The sequence below is a fragment of the Dama dama genome, chromosome 4 (genome assembly GCF_033118175.1).
Source record: "Dama dama isolate Ldn47 chromosome 4, ASM3311817v1, whole genome shotgun sequence".
NCBI lineage: Eukaryota > Metazoa > Chordata > Mammalia > Artiodactyla > Cervidae > Dama > Dama dama.
In genome coordinates, this window is record NC_083684.1 from 32,695,754 (window position 1) to 32,701,345 (window position 5,592).

A 5,592-nucleotide genomic window follows, 5' to 3' on the forward strand; every position below is an offset into this window, starting at 1 on the left:
GTCGTATGGTAGAAGAAACTGATGGTTTATAATAAGCCAGTTTACTTTATGTGAGAGAAGGATTGCTTTTTTCTAAAATGTGGTACTATTTCATGACCCGGTGACAATTCCTGGGCTTGCCCTCTCACACCTCCTTTGAGTGTGAATGACTCAAACACTAACATGTCCACTAATGACATGTCAGATCCCAGGCCCTTGGCTCTGGCTTGTATTGTTGGGATGTGTTCAAACTGCCGTGTTCTGCCCACCCAGCTGTTTTTCACTCTCAACGTGTTTTGGTTCTCTGGTTCCATGTTTGATTATGTATGCGTAGAACAAGGGCTCTTTGCCTCTAGGGCTGTGTCTGTGACAGGTTATCTTAGAACCTCCTGAGACTTGGTCTTCTTGTCTTTTCAGCTCAATGATTTAATATATATTTGTTTAGCACTCCTTACTTGCTAGCACCCTGCTAAATCCTGTAGATAGAAGCGTGGAAAGCAAATACCTTTGAATTCAGTGTTGACGTGGTAATGTAATTGCTGTTTTTACATTCCTCCCTTTTTTGTGGAGTCTATTGGATATGGAAAACAAACAATTCCTCCAACCCATTTCTTGATTCCAGTGGTTCACGAATTAGTGGTATAGATTTGAAGTCTTTGATTGGTCTCAACCTTGATTTTCTTTTCTGGACAATGGAGATCATAAAGTAAAATCTACCTCATAGGTTTATTGTAGAAGTAGAAAAATGCAAGAGGGAGTGAAAAATGATAATTTAAGCATTTAACACTGGGGGTTAAACAAAAAGAAACTGCAATATTCATGTGACGAAATACCATAAAGCAACAGAATCAATGTGCTAATTTGTCATGTGTTCACATGACTGCCCCTATAAAAACAACAAGATGCAATAAAAATGTAAGATCTAAGTAGTGGTATATAGGATACTATTAATGAAGAGTGAGAGAATAACTCACCCAACGATAGTTCCTATTGATTATGGACATATGTTGTTACTGTTTGGTTGGTAAGCTATGTCTGGCTCTTGGTGACCCCATGGACTGTAGCCCGCCAGGCTCCTCTGTCCATGGGATTTCCCAGGCAGGAATACTGGAGTGGGTTGCCATTGCCTTCTCCAGGGGATCTTCCTGAACCGGGGATTGAACCCGTGTCTCCTGCATTGGCAGGCAGATTCTTTACCACTGAGCCATTGGGAACCCCTTATGGACATATATGTATTAATAAAAATGTGTGAACCCAAATGGAACCAATCATATCAACTTTCTAATAATGCCGGTGGGGAGCAAAAGAGGGAAATGCATTTGGGCAGGGGTGAAGAGTTTCCACGCTATAAAATTTGACTTCCTACAAAAAAGGATCTCATCAAATAAGACAAAATGCTGATTTCACGTTTTTAGGAAGAGCACATGTCATTTTTCTCATTCTCTTTGGAATTTAAACACTGTTTAATCATAGAATGGGAAAGGAAAGTTGGGGGAGAGAGACAGAGCAAGAGGAAGAGGAGGTCTGAGAGAGGTCCTGCCTCCTCTCTCAGCTTGCCTTTCTTAGAGGGAATATGTTGGAGAGACGTTGACAGTGGATTTAACAAACAGCCCCACATCACATTGTGCTCGAGGCACCCGGTACCAGAAGGAGCATCAGATAGGCCGCTGGGGAGGCCCTGATTGTGTTGAATGCTCCTGCTCTCATGTGATTGAAGCAACAGAGGTTTTAAGAGCTTCAAACCCCAGCTCTGATCTGAAATGAAGTTAGGTGTTTGAGAAACAGCTGCTGGAAACATCCCTGCTCCCTCTGGAGCCTCTGTTCAGCTTCAAAGCAAATGCTGGAGGGAGGGAGGCAAGCAGACTATCTTGTTTGTCTGTGTGTGTGTGTGTGTGTGTGTGTGTGTGTGTGTTAATAAAAACAAAATGGCCTTCCCTGAATAAGACATGGCTGGTTTCCCCAGGATGAAGAATTCAATCATAGTTTCACATTTTTGCCTCTTTGGAGGTTTTGAGCAAAGAATTTAGAGCCTCCTCTTTCCTTACTCTGGGGCCTTTGGATTCAAACAGCCCTGCACACCTGTCCCAGGTCCAGCTCAGCTGTTTCCAGCTGTGGGATCTGGAGCAAAGTAATTAACCTTTCTGAGCCTCAGTTTCCTCTTCTTCATGTAGAGAACTTGAAAAGTGATAGACCTCAATAGAAGGGAATAGCTTCTGCTAACCTTATTCAGTTACATATTCAGTTTTACTAGACCCTCTTTTGATTGCCTTTTATCACTAACAGGGTGACCAGCTTGTCCTGATTTGCCTAGGCTTTCCTGGTTTCAGCGCTGACAGTTCTGTGTCCTGGAAACCCCTCAGCTCTGGGCAAAACAGAATGGTTGGTCACTCTGCAGTGTATTCTGGCACATGTTAGATGGAGTTCATTGTCCTCTGTAAGTTTGTAATCTAGTATTATCTCTTTTTAGAAAACATTCATTTATTTTAATTTATTTATTTGGCTGCGCTGGGTGTTAGTTGCTGCACATGGGATCTTCGCTGTGGCACGTAAAATCTAGTTCCCTGACCAGGGATTGAACCCAGGTTCCCTGCATTGGGAGTGCAGAGTCTTAACCACTAGACCACCAAGGAAGTCCTTAATATTATATCTTAATTTCCTCATCATCTTTGAGTATAAATTGTAATTGTTGTTTGTTTTATTGTTGTTATTTACTCTACAGTCTCCCATTCTAGACTATACATTCAGAGAAAGCAGGAAATACATTATCTTTAGTTATTTTTCATCTTTTTACATTATTTTCTCTATTATCAAATTCACATTTACTGGGACTCGATAAATATGTACTGTACACATTAATGAATACATGAGATCAATAAAGTTGTTTTCTTCCGAGTTTTTATGGTCTTAATCATAATACTGATGCTGGGAAAGATTGTAGGCAGGAGGAGAAGGAGATGACAGAGGACCAGATGGTTGGATGGCATCATTGACTCAATGGACATGAGTTTGAGCAAACTATGGGAGATGGTGAAGGACAAGGAAGCCTGGCATGCTGCAGTTCATGGGATCGCAAAGAGTTGGACACGACTGAGCGACTGAACAACAAATCATGACACTGACTTATTTTAGTGTCTATATTTCTATGTTAATTATATGCACATATATATGGAAACAATGAACTTGATTTTTTCAGTCACTGGTACATGAACTTCAGTATGTTGAAGACTCATCTGGAAGAATGGTTAAGATTCAAATTTTTGAGCCCCATAACACCCTTATGGCAGAAAGTGAAGAAGAACTAAAGAGCCTCTTGATGAAAGTGAAAGAGGAGAGTGAAAAAGTTGGCTTAAGGCTCAACATTCAGAAAACTAAGATCATGGCATCTGGTCCCATCACTTTGTGGCAAGTAGATGGGGATACAGTGGAAACAGTGACTGACTTTATTTTTCTGGGCTCCAAAATGACTGCAGATGGTGATTGCAGCCATGAAATTAAAAAAATGCTTACTCCTTGGAAGGAAGGTTATGACCAACCTAGACAGCATATTAAAAAGCAGAGACATTACTTTGTCGACAAATGTCTGTCTAGTCAAGGCTATGGTTTTTCCAGTAGTCATGTATGGATGTGAGAGTTGGACTGTAAAGAAACCTGAGCACTGAAGAATTGATGCTTTTGAACTGTGGTGTTGGAGGAGACTCTTGAGAGTCCCTTGGACTGCAAGGAGATCCAACCAGTCCATCCTAAGGAGATCAGTCCTGAATATTCATTGGAAGGACTGATGCTGAAGCTGAAACTCCAATACTTTGGCCACCTGATGTGAAGAGCTGACTCATTTGAAAAGACCCTGATACTGGGAAAGATTGAGGGCAGGAGGAGAAGGGGATGACAGAGGATGAGATGGTTGAATGGCATCACTGACTCGATGGACATGGGTTTGGGTGGACTCCGGGAGTTGGTGATGGACAGGGAGGCCTAGCGTGCTGCAGTTCATGGGGTCGCAAAGAATCGGACATGACTGAGCGACTGAACTGAACTGATATCTGAGATTCTGCTATAGCAAGTAAGGGATAGGGCTCAAGAATCTGCAAACACTCAGAATGAGTCTCACGGCCCAGTAACAGTGGGAGAAATACAGGTCTATCCTGTTGCTCTGTGAATGGGGTGCATTCTCATTTTCTCAGCGTAGCCCAGGTTTACACCTGTTAATTCAGTGAAATTATCAATAGCATCATTTTTACTGATTATCCCTGATCCCATGGATATACATGCAATCACCTCATGTATGAGTCTATGCATTTCAATACGTAACACACCCTGCAGAGCTCTTTTGTTGGCTATCATTCAGGGATTTTTTTTTCTTTCATAACTTAGAGCCTTCCTTACTTACCCATCTCATAAAGTAGGCTTTCTTTCTCATGTTTAAAAATTGTGCATCATCTCAAAACTCAGAAGCTCAGGAGACTGTTTTAAGTTATGTTCTTTTCTCAGTGGAATAGGAAAACCAGCTTACTTCATTCCCTTAACACAATGGTCATATTTCTATAATGGAGACAGCCTATCCTAGGGCTTTAACATAAATATGATAACTATGAAAAATTATATCTTTGTGTATAGGAATTCCTGCACAAATAACCCCAGGAGGCCAATCCAGAAATCCAGGTAGATAGTTTTATTAGAAACTTTCATCGGAAGTGCCATACTCAGTTCTCACCTGAGTGTAACCACAATTTCAACTCAATCCTAAATGTACCTTCTTAAAGATGTGTTAAGGAAGTCTAGTGAGCCATGAGTTTTCTACTTGGAAAATGTTTCTGTGTATTTCTTTTCTTCCTTTCTTTCAATTTGGAAGCTGTCAGTAAGTTTATTTTATTCTCCTAAGAGGCATGTCTTTTAAAATGTTTCTTTTCTAATTTTACTTTTTAGCCTGTGCCCTGCAGCATGTGGTATCTTAGCTCCCTGAGCAGGAATCAAACCTGCATCCCCTGGATTGGAAGCTTGGAGTGTTAACCATTGGACCACCAGGGAAGCTCTTCTTTGTATATCTTGAAAGTGAAGTGAGCACTAGTTGCTCAGTCGTGTCCAGCTCTTTGTGACCCCATGAACTGTAGCCCACCAGCCTCCTCTGTCCATGGGATTCTCCAGGCAAGAATACTGGAGTGGGTTGCCATGCCTTTCTCCAGGGGATCTTCCCGACCCAGGGATTGAACCTAGGTCTCCCATATTGCAGGCAGATTCTTTACCATTTGAGCTACCCTGGGAAGCCACATTTCTTAGCATAGTAAAAATAAATCTCTTGGATAAGAACTTGTGGAAATCAGATTACTGGTGGCAGATAATGAGGTGATTAAGACTTCATGTTTTAGGATCATCTGCTTGAGTTTGAAGTCCTGGTCTACCATTTACTGGCTCTGTGAAGTGGGGCAAATTGTAGAATGTCTCTGGGTTTTAATATCCTCATAAGTAAATGGGGATGATAGCAGTATAACAGTGTGTTATGAGGATTAAGAAAATAAGTCTTGTCGCAGACTGTCTTGTTGCCTTTTCAACCTCTTTTTGACTCACCTCTGATTTTAGCCCACTCTTTGATGAAGGCTTTTGATTCATACTGACTAC

The 5,592-nt window shown here is 41.3% G+C and overlaps 1 non-coding gene across 1 annotated transcript; it reads right to left on the reverse strand.

The window, feature by feature from the left end:
• Positions 1 to 2,536: 2,536 nt before the first annotated feature.
• On the reverse strand, positions 2,537 to 2,609 carry TRNAG-CCC (transfer RNA glycine (anticodon CCC)). The gene has a single exon. It is a non-coding gene; the product is annotated as a tRNA-Gly (tRNA).
• Between the last annotated feature and the right edge of the window lie 2,983 nt (positions 2,610 to 5,592).